Raw genomic sequence first — 13,591 nt, 5'->3', positions numbered from 1 at the left:
AAACTCTTGGTCTGTCTAACAGGTAACTAAAAAGTCATCCTTAAGAGCCTGATTTCATATACGAGTGGTTGGCAGAGGCCTCTCAGAGTGGTCAGTTAGGGGGGAGACCTGCTGGCTGCCTGGGCACAGCTGGGAGGCCTCTCCCTGCATCATGCCAAGGTAAAGTCAAAGTGCTGCAAACACCTGAGAGAGTCCTGAAATGGGTGCCATAAGGTGATGCCCATATAGGTCAAGACACACACTTCCCATCAGCACTTCCTGCAGAGGCACAGGGGAGGAGGCAGTCGGCATGACGGAAGGATGCTGCCCAAAATGATGCTCTTTAGATAAGGCTGCAAGACAACAGAACTCCTCTGTTCCAATGAAATCGTGCCATATTAACACTGCTTGAAGCACAAGTTGCTCTTTCTACGGTGGGATGAGCCACAGTGATGATGCCAGCATGTAACAGGCACTCCTCATTTGTACCCTGCTATTCTACACTGCCCCTTAGCACAAAAAATTATGGAACAAACAAGTATTTAAAAAAATTTAAAAAAAAAAATAGAGCTGTTCTTCAGAGAGACACACTGATAAAACTCAGCTAGGACAGCCTGTCAAACACAAGGAATTAACAAAAAAATAATTTAAGAGGCCAATGAAATTAATTTTCATTGAGTTCGCTATTAAAATCCCAGCACAAAACAGACATTAGGACAAAGCTCCATGCACAATTCCATGATTTCTCTGGACTTCTGGAAGCAGACGGGTTATATAATGGACAACTCAATTTATTGTTAAGATCGGTAGGAGTAGAGGAAAGGAAACAAACGGGAACCAGTGCAGCATTTTCCGCTTTCCTTGTTTCCAGAGCACCACCTTAAGGAACTTGCATTAGCAGGCAGTATCTTCTTAATGTCTGACCTATCCCTCCAGTCATATAGCTCAGAATCTGGTGCCATGAATTTTTGCTAAATTATGCTATCCTTGCTCTCCTCTTAATTTTACGGTTTTCAACACAGATTTGCTTTCCTGTGGGAAAGAGATAAGAACCTGAGGATTTTAATTTAAGCTTCGGCCTTGTCTTATATTTTGCAAGATGGAGAGAGAAAGCAGCGTTAGTAGGTGTTTTAAAGCCAACAAGCATTAGGTCCATTTTTGTGGACCTAATAATAAAAGCAAAATGAATTCTCAATAATATCTATGAGTTGAGTTGTAAAGGGGATAGCTCAGACTTATTCATCTTCCCCATCCGTATAAATTCCACAAAAAACAGATGCCAACAAATTTCAGATGATTTACAAATCGGGCCACAGTTTTCAGCACAATACTCGTGGTCCAGCCCACCATTCAGCCATTACTTTATCAACAATAAACTGTATATTATGAATAAAGATCAAGCAATAGATGTATTTAGGTCACACACACACAGTTGCTAATCAGCATTAATTTCTCAAAATTTAGTAATTAACATTTTGTATTGTACTGGATGTAATTGTCATGCATGCCCCTGGTATCACGGTTCCTTGCTTTCAGAAATCACTCGTTTATACTTTGAGCATGCCAATCCTTGTACCTCCTCACTCTCCAGCATCCTGCAGATTTTATTTTATTTTCTAATTCTCAGCACCTTATCCCCTAAGCCCATGGCAGCAGCTTTGAACGGGCGAGGGAACCATGAGAAGTCAGGAGAAAAGCAAACCGCTTGTCAGCAGACTTAAAATTAACATATAAACAGGCCATATCTCCATTAAGAGCATTTGGGGGTCTGCAGAGCCAGAAACTGGGGAAAAAAAACTGTAACAAGAAATAATAGCAATAATGCAAAGCTTCCCAGCCTGCCTGCCCCACACCGCTTTGGGAAGACCCAGGGAGCTCTGGCAGCTAAATCTTGCTGGGCACCCCAGTGTACTACCAGACGGGGGCTCAGTGGGTGCAGGCTGAGCCTCCTTGTTCCCTCTGGTCCCACCAAGATGGCCACAGTGACTGACAGCAGGAGAACACACAGGGTAACACATGCACAATGAAACCAGGAGGAGAAGGACCTGACGACATATTTTCCAAAATCCCCATGGATTTAAATTGGTTCTGTTATGACACCTGACCTACAAGTCAACCCAGATGGGTTATGTGAGCTCTCTTCGCAAAAAGGGTTCAGGGCAGGGGACTAAGACCTCATATGCAGCACTGAATGTCCCTCTCACCACTCTCTCAACCCTCCCACCCCCAGGATAAGCCCCAGGTACCCTGTTCACTCCCATGGAGCCTGGTCTGCACCCTTTGCCCAGGGGACATCTGGACTGGGGATGATGCCAAAGTCCCTTCCACCACCCACCGCTCACGGTGGACACGACTGCCCCAGAGGCTTTCCAGGGCTGTGAAACATGGTCAAAATCTTACTTCACACTGACATATACAGGACTGTGCTGATAAGATCGCTTCTACTGCATCCCAGTGTCTTTTCCCACAGGCTTCCTTCTCCCACAAACATGCCATCCTTACAATTGTCTCCCCAAATCCTCCAAAGATGGTGCATACAGTTGCAGAAACATTTGAGAGACTGACAGAGACCTGATCTGGGTCAATGAAATCTCTATGCACAGGGAACTCAGTCCTCCATGCTTCACTCAGCACCTGCTAACCAAGCCCATAACCACACAGCTCTCCCTGGCACACTGGTGACATTAACATCTAGTAAACTAACAGGCATAGTTCATAGAGCACCTTTTCTCCTCCACACAGCCCGAAAAATCTTCTCCTGAAAAACCTGATCAGTCCTTCAATGAGACAATCACATAATTACACAATGTCCTACATGAGGTTCTTCAGTATTTCAGAACAGAACTTCATCCACCCACCAAAATGTAACGTTTTGGTAAGCTGGTACCTAAGCACCTTCTAAAACCACAATAAAGCAGATGAGCATGCAATTCTCATTTCCAAGACTATCTGAAGAAGCTGAACATTTGTTGAAATGGTCCCTAACACAGCTCTGATGTGGCATATATGGTGTACTACCACACTACATCACTTTAGTTCCCTTCTAAGCTTCTTCACATGACCTGGAAAGTGAAGGAAATGAAACATACGGCCTGCCTCAAGATCTGCAACTTGGAAAAAATAAATAACTGAAAATGAGGACCTGTACTTTACAAACCTGAAGACTTTCTGTTATGTTTTAGGGCACCTTGTCACACATATAACCTGTTACAAACACTAAAGTCTAATGGCAAAGGAATAACCTATGCCTGTTGGCCTGGGGACACACAGCTATGGCCCACAGGACTCAGCTCAAAGGGATACTCCTGAGTGGCTAAACCTTGGTGGCCTACTTCTTAGAGACCACTAGGGCTCCAGACCCACTGCATAGTCTTGCAGCACAGACTATGCCTGCACCCTTTGGGAACTGGCCTCTCCCTGGCCCTCCCCGGGGCTGTTTTTATCATCAGCTTGGCCTTCTCAGTTGGTATCTTTTATTTCTCCCAAGCATGTTCTCAGACTGAAATGAGGCAGTGCAGGCAGGGAACAGTGCCCTGAAGGAACACCAAGAGGACTGGGAGAGCATACAGGTACTGGAAACAGCAGGAGCCAGTTAGGGTTAAAATGAAACTGCTACTCAGTTTTATGACTAACCTGAAAGAAAACCCCATAACCCCTAAACAAATCTTGTAGGCAGAGGGTAAGAGCTCGCAGGGAAGAGGACCCTGACCCAGCAATAGACATTATCCCAGCATCAGCTTTGCCATGTACCAGACAACTGTTGAAAGCTATTGCTGTGTTGAAGTAATGCAGGAACAACCACCCAGGTCAGTACAATAGCAAACATTTCCCTTGCAAACAGCAATCACAGTCTCCAGGTGGTAAAGCTTGAACCATACTCAGGCAGGACAAGGATGGAGGGAGAAATCCTCTGGCTGTGGCACTGGCGCAGCTGCTGCCATGGGACTGGGTAACCCCTGCAAGTGCTCTGCACTGGCAGTGCTGCACCTGGACTCACAGAGTTACTCACCACTTTAAATATGTGCCTGCCCTCTCATCCAAGGAGTACTCTTTGAGACAGTTCAAATTAATCTCTGGTGAGTTGATTGTGAAATGTTGCATCTTGAATTCAGACTGAATCCAGGAAGTTTTCCCCTATTTTTGAAATGCTTTTGAAGAAAAGCAAGACTAGAGAAAAAAACAAACCCCAAGCCCTCCCCAAGCAGCTAGCTAATGCTTCAGCAAAGGCCCACACCTGTAAGGTATCCTATATGCAACAAGTGTCCAAAAACTATAAAAAGCCTGGGACAGCCATGGTAAAAATGCCTGTAGGTCAGCGCTGGGCGAGGCGGGCAGCTGGGAGCTCCTGCTGGAGCTGGGGCGACCATTTGTTCCAGCTGCTGCCCAGAGAAAGATATTAAATTAATGACCCTTCAAAGGACACGCATCTACAAAGGAGGTCGCAGATGGGCAGGGAGCTTCGCAGAGCTTTGCAAGCAAGCCTGTGCACACAAGACCAAAGCCTCCCTGGGTCAACACCCAAAGAGGTGATGGCTTGGTTTTTGTTTTGTTTTTTTTCCTTTTTTATTTAAACACAAAGCTGCTTCTAAAAAGCCAAAACAAGGCCCCAGCCTGACTACCTTTCCTCTCCTATCGGCAAGTTATGCACCAATCACAGATACCAGCAGATGGTCTTCTCAACTCGGGCTAAAATAAGTCAATTAAAAAAAAAAAACTCCAAACAACAACAACAAAAAGAAACTTAAGGATAAATGCATGCGTTCCCTTTCATTCCTGAAAAAGAGGGTTATTTGAAAAAACACTGCTTCAACTTTTTGACAGCAAATGTTAAATAACAACAGGCAGTTCCTCAAAAAAAACACCACCACCACCAAAACATCTTCAAACCTTTCAACTACTGTTCTAGTGGTATTTCGGAATAAAAGGATCAATTGGCCCATTTACTGTGGGAGGATTTGAGGATACCTTGATCTGAAGAGACAAGAAAAATCTGTCCCTTTTTTAGCCTATTTTAGTTTCTGGAACCCTGAGGTCTTTCTTAGGCAGATGGTTTTAGCAAACCCAGAAGACAGCAATTTCAGCCATCCTCTCAAAATACCAATAGCATGTTAATGTCTAAACTAGCTCTGTATTTATGCCTTTGCTAATCAGCTGTTGCGATAAAAATGCAAGATCAAGAAGAATGTCATTTTGGAGCAATGTCAAAACCAGGCCCACGTCTGGGTTCATCGTGGACAAGCTTTAGCACAGGGGTGCCGGTGATGGAATAAAGAGAAGTAACAGTAAGGTGTTTTGGCTGAAACTAGTTACCAATAGAGGAAACAAGCTCATCAATACCAGCAGTAATTGCAATTACAATTTGCCACCTCCCTGGGAGATATTGTCCAATCCCTTTTCATAGACAACTTTGCAAAGATGCAGCAAGGTCAGTATACAGAGAGCTCAGGTTACTTCCCCTATCCCCAAACCATTTTTTAGAGCAAATAATTTTATGTCCAAAGCCAACCTCCTTCTAGGCTCCTGCCATCAGAGATAATTTTATGCTTAATTTTCAAAACCTTCTCCAATCCTTGGACAGTACAGTTGGGAAAATGACAGAGTGGGTATGGGAGTGGTGGCTTGTAGCATTAGTTATAGCCTCACCTGAAGCTAAAAGGAACAGAGATAAGAAAGCACACTCACAGGAACACACCACTCACAGGAAACAGGGGCTTAGGAATATTGTGATTTATGAAAAGACAAATAAAAAAAGCGCAGTCTTTTAACCCTGCTTCACAACTTGGCAACGGGAGATCATTTATCTCATTGACCTTTCATGCTTACAAACAGTGGGGGTGACACCCCAGGGACTCACCATTTTAAGGAGGTAAAGTGAAATGCTGTATCCACGCTGATGTGAAACTTTACAGCTTTACAACTGCTAACGTTTATTTAGAACAAAACTAAAATCAAAATTGCACATTTCAGGGTCCAAACTGATGGCTTGATGAGGTCAGAAAAAAATCCTCCTGGTCCCCATTTTCCTCACTTACTGTACTTCAGCTCTTTGCCACATAATTAAGTTGCACTTAGTGCTGGGAGTCAGGAAAGGGCAGAACAAGAAAGTTACTTAAAGTCAATCACTGAAAGGTTTCCCCTTCTCCCCAGGACATGTTGCATCAGTAAACCACAAAGCCACAGCATGCCAGGAACCTCCAGAAGATGGAGAGAAGAAGCTGCCAGCACATCAGCAGGTGAAGGAGGCACCCAGGATCCTTGCTAGAGCTTCCCATGGTTACTTGGGAGGATGAAAGGTTTATGACCTTTTTCCAGCAGCCAAAAGTGCCATGTCACAGTCTGTGGGCATAAAGATCAGCACCTGAAGTAAAGGGGATGTCACATCTGGAAATGCAGGCAGCATACAAGGACAGTCAAGAGGAGTCAGAGCAAACTACTCTGCCTGAAGCCCAAAGGGTTCATGTGCAATAAAAACGTCATTGCAACAGGCAGGGGAGCATTGCAAAGGAAAGTGTAAATGTGATTTGACAAAGCCTAGAATAAGTATCTATCTAGACAGATTACAAGGAGTAACTAGATTCAGGTTAATTGCAATGCTAGTGAGAAACCAACACACTATTGTCTTGTCTACATTCTTGTCTTTTTCTAACTTTTTCATCCCTCCCTCCCCTTCAATCTTGGAAATTAATATAGCACAACTGTGATGGATTTTTGCTGAAAAATTGTAATAAGCATTTGAGTTCCCTCAAGACAGCTTTAAAAACATGGGTGTTGAATCTCTGACAGAAACATGCTTTATTTCAAGTGTTCATTAAGCACTGCCATTAAGTAAGTGATTAAAGCACACCCAGTATTAAAATAGCTTGATTAGAAATCCCCTGCTATCTCCATTTTCTTCTCTCCCATGACTTCTTAATTTGTTTGTTCTTGCCTGCTCAGGAAGGCTGCCGGGAGACCTGGAGTGCTGGTGAACCATGTGGGGAGCCAGGCAGGTCTTGTAAGGCTCTGATCAGGGGAGGACAAGCCCATTTCTATTTACGTAGTGCAGTTCACATATACAGAGATTACAGCTAGTTTTACACAGCCCATTGGTTTTAGAAATATAACTGATAGGGCATTAAAGTGGTAGCAAAGCCACATCCTTGCAGGGAAAACTTTCCCTGTTACAATATTTTGAAATTTTATTTCATTCTCCAAACTCAGCAATAGGTTCTCTTGGATGGAAATTAATTGCTAGCAAACACTCCACAATTTGCCAGCCAGTGCTCATTTTAAGCTCTGGTTCCTGAAAGATGGTCCTTTAACGTTGCCCATCCTGAACAGTTCATCTTTTTCCTGATGTAAATACAAGCCCACACCCAAAAGAGGGAACCTGCAGCATCAAATCACACACTCAACCCCAGGGGTTACTTAACACTCCCAAAACGTGGTAAATGGGACCACTGACACTACAGATACTCCAGATGGTGACACACCCCACAGGCCTTTACCCTGCGTAGCATCCCTTCTTCTGCCTCATGTGTTTTTGTCACATACAAGCAATCCCATTAGCTAAAAGGGTGTTTTCCCCCATTGTTTCCTGACCTGTCCAGAGCCCTTTCTGTTCTTTATTCCCTAAAGAAAGTGGTGGCCCAGGAATATTTTAACAAGCCCAGGCTTGAGCCTCTGATTCACAGGGTTCTTGCTTATTAATTGCTTTGACAATAAGGACTGTTGTCCTAAGCTACCAAAGGAAGGCCACTGGACATCAGAGGAACTGATGCCCACAGGCCAGCTGCTTGCCAGGGGGGAATCAGCAGCAGCGTTATGTGACAGAGCCCCAGAGGTTCTGGGTAGGGGGGAAGGATGCTGGAGTCCATCCTGGTGTCACCTCTTGTACCATCTTCAGCTCTTCCCTGGGCACAAAGCTGCTCTGGTGACAGAAACCTGTCTGATCAGTTAGGACAAAGACACAAGCTTGTTTTGCTTGCCTTGAGGTTATCAGGATCTCTGCTCACAACAAACTTTGGCATCTTCTCCAGGGTACTCAGACCCACAGGCTAATGTGCCTCTCTTAGAGGCAAAGGGATGCACTTCAGCTCAATATTCAAACCGGGGAAATCGCTCAAGCAAGTGAAACACCAACCACCACATAAGCACACAAGTTCTGTGTGAAAGTGGGTTGTCCGACGACAACCTCTGAAGCCTCGTGTTCCTGTTCTGGCAGACATTGTGCGTCACAGGATGGGATGACTTTTCCTCATTGGCCTCCTCAAGTCCCACAGGATACAGACCCAGGCTCCTGGGGGGCACCAAGAAAAAATCCCATCCTGCACCCTGGTGACAGGAAGATGCCTTTCGGCACTGCACACACACTGTGGATCAAAAGTGCTTGAAATAGGACCTCTCTTCAATTTATTTACAATAAGTCTATGTTACCGCTTATTCAACACCATATGTCATAACAAAGACCATCAGAGGCCCAGAAAACTGAGAAATGGGTCAAATTCTCTTTGAGCTGCAGTTTTCAAGCTGCACTGAATAGAAATGTTCTCAATTAAGAAAATGCAAGAGTATGACATGCATCAGGAAGTTGTCTTGCATCTGTCATATAGAAGGTAAGGACAAGGGCTCAACACCCATACAGGCACCTGGCACACCTTTACGAGTTCAAAACCTCTGTTTACCATGCCTAAGTTCGCAACTTAGTGGTTGACCAGGCATCAACTGCTTAATTCTATCAAAACTGAGATCATGCTGTGCTGGTCATACTGCCCAACATGACTGATGTTTTTGGAAGTGCTCCTGTCTCATCTGCCTTCTAAAAAACAGGGGACAAAAAGAAAAAAAAAAAAGATAGAAATGGAGTGATGATAGAGGAGTGACAAATTTGATGACATTGATGACTCCTCTCAACTGGCCTTTGCTCCTGGAAAGCCTGGTTCCCCACCACGCTGAGGCTGCTTAAAAACTCCCGTGGGGAAACCAGTGCCGAGGCCAGCCCCCTCTGGCCCCAAAGTGGCACAAAGGGCTGCCCACACTTTGCCATGAGGTAAGGAGACCCTGCTGTCAGGATTTTAGCTCCTTCAGGGGGATTTCCCAGCAGAAGTGGAGCAGACCTGAGCCCAGCTTGAAGCACAATGCTGACAGCTGGGGCTGCGTCCACAGCATGACGGGTGGTAGGGGCAGGCAGGGACAGGTGGGATGGGTGCAGGGGTTGCTCAGCACATGACAAGGTATGAAGGAAGCACCAGAGGGGGCATTTTCTCCAAATTTGAGGCTCTCAGGCACCACTGACCCTGAGTATGCACTGTAAAAAGTTTTCAAGTAACTTCCCTGAGTCCGGCTAAACCGTATTAACAGATTTATCCAATAACATGCAAATTCAGGTTTTAATGAAAAGTCTTAAGTCCCAGCTCTAAGTGATTTGGACTTTTCTGCTAATGGCATCGGCTAATGACCAAAGATTTAATGCACCAAGTCTTAGCATACATCAATGCAAACAATGTAACCATTTAGTGGAGGCAAAAAGTCATCTCATTAGACATCCATCATTGGATGTGGGCAAGATGGTCCAAAGGCTTAAAATAAAATATTCATTTTTAAACTAAAAAAAAAATAAAAAATCCCTATACATGTACAAATTATTAGGCCAAAAGTAGCAGTCTGCTAAAGCTTCACTAGGATTGAAAATGCAAACTGCTACGTTTATCTGGAGGTAAAAAGCATTTGCAAGTATTTAATTTCAGCAGTACTGTTCCACAGAAGACAAAACCAATTTTAACAGGCATTAAAGCAATAGGGCCTTCCAGAAACAGGACGTCTCTTAGACAGGTTATTTGAACCATCAGTAGAAGGTCACAACAGGAATTATTTCTCTAGCACATTGTGCAAGACGGTTTCAGTACAAACAAAAGTGGTGAAAAGCTACTAACTTAGTTTTATAGATAATTTCCATGAGGGTTCGTCACATCAGTGAGATGCAAAAATATGCCCTAAAATTACATTTACGTGTAGCTAAAAATATAAAAGTCACAGCACACAGATAAGGATGAGGAAAAAATTACTCGAACAAGGCACAGACTCAAAGGAGCAGGGCTGCAAACACTTTTTTTGGCCCAAACCATTGATGCTGACTGTTTCATTTGGACTTTTGGCATCAATAGGAGCAATAAACATACCATGTAACACTGCTGGATGCCGAGCTACTGACACATACTGTAAATGCTTATTATTTTTAGTCTCGTTTGCCAAATGGCATCTCAGAAGATACATGGGCTGACAGTGGGATATGACTCAGGTAAGAGAAAGACTTCAATTTTAATGGGCCTGTGTAAGCTGTCTGTCTGTTTACAGAAGTGAAAAAAAGAAAGGAAAAGAGATATCCAGAAAAGTTGGAGCACCCCACCTTTGTGCCTGCAGGCTCTGTTCCCAGGGCAGCTTAGGAAAGATTTTTTTCTGCTCCCCAAAAAGAAGATAGAGCAACCTCATGGCAAGCTCTGCTTCCAGATGCAGAGAGAAACCAACAAAGAGCCCTGGAGGGATGCTCCTCTGTCAGCTTTGGAGTTAGATGATCCTCCAAGGCCTATCCCTGCCGAAATGCACACTTGTGACCCAGGGAGCCTCAGGACACAAAATGAAGCTCTGTCGGGGAGGTTTAGGTTAGATATTAGGAAAAGGTTTTTCACCCAAAGCGTGGTTGGGCACTGGAAGAGGCTCCCACAGAAGTGGTCACAGTACCAAGCCTGCCAGAATTCAAAAAGCATTTGGACAACACTCTCAGGCACAGGGTGTGATTCTTGGGGCTGCCCTGTGCAGGGCCAAGAGCTGGACTTTGATGTTTCTAGTGGGTGCCTTCCAACTCAGGATATTCTATGACTCTGTGAAAATGCATCTTTCCTGGTGTTGGTGGCATTGGCTCTTCTCCGACTTTGTGCTAGCTCTATTCACCACCCATCCTTGCCTCTGCTCCATCACGCTGTACTCACCCATGGGAAGCTTCCTGGACCCCTCTGGCCCTTCTTGGCTCGTTTAACTACACAGCACCCTCAGGCTCCTCAAAAATAGGCATTTCCTTCAGTTTTCAGGTCTTACCCATGTAGGTAATGGCTGTCCTGGGCAGTGACCTGAAGACTCTCCAGTGGCTGGGGTAGGCCCAGCTTGGGTAGGCTGTGAGATGGGGGAGACAGGAAGAAATATGGGGCTCACCTACTCTCCCTTCCCACCCCCTCAATTTGGTCTGTTACCATTAAGCTCCTTCACCCACTTGGCTACACAGCTTAAAAAAAGGTTGCTGGTATGCACAAGACACGTGATGCCTTTTAAATCCTGCATAGGATATTTCTGCCTGCTGCTAGACTCGATTTTTCTTTTTTTTTTTTTTAATTCAAGAGCTGCCCTTTAAAATTTAAAAATCGCTCTTAAAAGAGAAAAAAACCACCCAGCCCATAACCTAAGTTCTGTGCAGCAGGCACCTACATCCTCATAAAAACCCTGGGCTGTGCTTTATAACACGGGTAGAAGTCTAAACATCGTAAAAAAGAGCCTAAATTGCCAGATTGCCCAAGCCTCCAGTAAATCACCCTTCCAGATGGGCTTAGAGCTGCACACAGAGCCCCACTAGTAGCAAGGGGTCACCCTGCAATTATATTTCAATCCTACTAAACTCAAACAACATCATATGACAGTTATGCTCGATGGCATTAAAAATGGACTTCCAAAGTTTACCATCACCCCATCGTTACCAACAGTGCAATTTTTACGCAATTAGTGCTCCCCTGTGCAGTTAACTCTCCCCTGAAACATAGCAGAGGCAGGGGTGAACAATTTCTTATCATAACTGCATTCCTCCTTGGTACTTTTCACTACAATAAAGCCTGCGTTTGGGAGAAATACAGCGCATTAGACTCTGCAAGAACACCACCAAACAATTTATCAGGCAAAAAACTAGCTCGTGCCAGGAGAGCTTGGGGAAGCACTCAGCCCCTCACCCCCTCCGCTGCCAACAGGGAGAATGGTCAAGAGTACCAGAGATGCCCCTATGCAACACTAATTCCCTTTTTTTTTTTTGGAGTGGACACACAAGGGATCTACATGAGACCTGCTCATTGCATGCACACTGTTGTGGGGCAGCAAGCCCTGGAACTGCTGCAGTGTCCGGCATAGGCTGGCATGGGGGGTAGGCAAACTCAGCCAGTGATGCTCCCACACAGCAATCCCTCCAGCTGCCACCACCAACCACGAACGTGGTCAAAGTTGGCAACAAAATACTGGAGAACATTTTTTATTTATTTTTTCCCCCCCGCTCCTTCCCACTCCCTCTCTTTCCCCTGCTCCCAAGTAGAACTGGCAGACCCCTTCCCCACTGCCAGAGTGGGATTTCAGAGGCAAGGACAAGACCCTTGCCTCTCCCCTGCAGAGGGCATAGGCTTTTTAGCTGGATCCTCTGGGATCTGAGGATCATCTGAAGATTGGGTGGGAGAGATGGGTGCTCCTGCTGCAGGCCCCGTGGATGCTACACACAGATATTTTCAGTTTGCTCGAGAGGCTGTGTACACAGCCAGCCACAGTTTGCCATGTTTATTTGCAGATGAGGGAAATTTTTACTGCCCCTCTATTCAAGAAACAAGATGGGATATAGATCATAGACATTTCAGCCTTTTAAAAAAGGAATCAAGTTTTCTGTTCTAAAAAATATATATTTATTTCCCCCCTCATGGCAGAAAGTACCCCTTCTGTCTAATATCCCATGCTGCTGAAGAGAAAGCTTTATTCCTCTTACTTCTATCCTACACCTAGAATACCTTAAGGTCACTTAAAACTAAAAATTACCCCAAATTCCAGGCAGTTAACACATTTCCACCATCTCACAGGTGCTGGGTCACAGCCAAGATGCTATTCACATTGTGAAAAGCAGGCAGAATTCACCCTTGCCTTTCCTGGAGTTTCAGCACCCATGTCTGAAGACAAAGATGGCAAATACCCCATGCAAACCAACCGGGCTCAGGACAGCCAGTCTCCAGACACAGCCACAGACAGGACCATGAGCCATGAGGTGAATCTTTGTCACCCCAACTTGAGGAATGCACTCCCTCATGTCACTGAACTAGGACAGATGCAAAAATAAGGCACCTCATGTGTGGAAGCAGAGACAGACAGGATTTGCTCATCTCAAACATCTCTTCCTTCTGCTCACCCTCCCCAAACCTCTCTGTCCACACGCAAGCTGCTCATGGGGGATAACCAGCTCAAAGTGAGTAAATAAATGCCAGTCTATCAAAACAGTGAGAAAACAATATCCTCTCACTGGAAGATACTGTAGATAAATTCTCGTATGCCCAGTACTTTATAACTCACCGTTTGTATCAATTGCAAAAGACTAAGAGCTGAGAACATGAGGAAAGCAGCCCCTTCAGCATAGCACAGAGACAGAGCACAGCTTTTCTCAACACTGAGCTCTCTCACACTAAGTCGGAGGAAGGAAATGCTGCCTCCCCCACAAAATTATTTTTTAAAAAAACAACCACCTTTCCTCTTCAGAAAGCCCAAGCCAGGTGTTACATGCTCTCGACATCAAGCTAAGGCCAGTCTGACTAATCTGTAGGTTCAGTTGTTAACGAGATAAAGGATTTCAGTG

At 44.8% G+C, this 13,591-nt stretch overlaps 1 protein-coding gene across 4 annotated transcripts in view; it reads right to left on the bottom strand.

The window, feature by feature from the left end:
- The window catches only part of LEF1 (lymphoid enhancer binding factor 1), a 70,453-nt gene that overhangs the window by 30,427 nt on the left and 26,435 nt on the right, over window positions 1–13,591 (bottom strand). The gene's annotated exons all lie outside the window — the stretch shown is intronic.

This window comes from Manacus candei, unplaced genomic scaffold (assembly GCF_025592945.1).
Source record: "Manacus candei isolate 608988 ecotype Guabito, Panama unplaced genomic scaffold, ASM2559294v1 h1tg000028l, whole genome shotgun sequence".
NCBI classification, from domain to species: domain Eukaryota; kingdom Metazoa; phylum Chordata; class Aves; order Passeriformes; family Pipridae; genus Manacus; species Manacus candei.
Note: the sequence above shows the minus strand (reverse complement) of the source record. Positions and strands in the feature narration are given on the sequence as shown.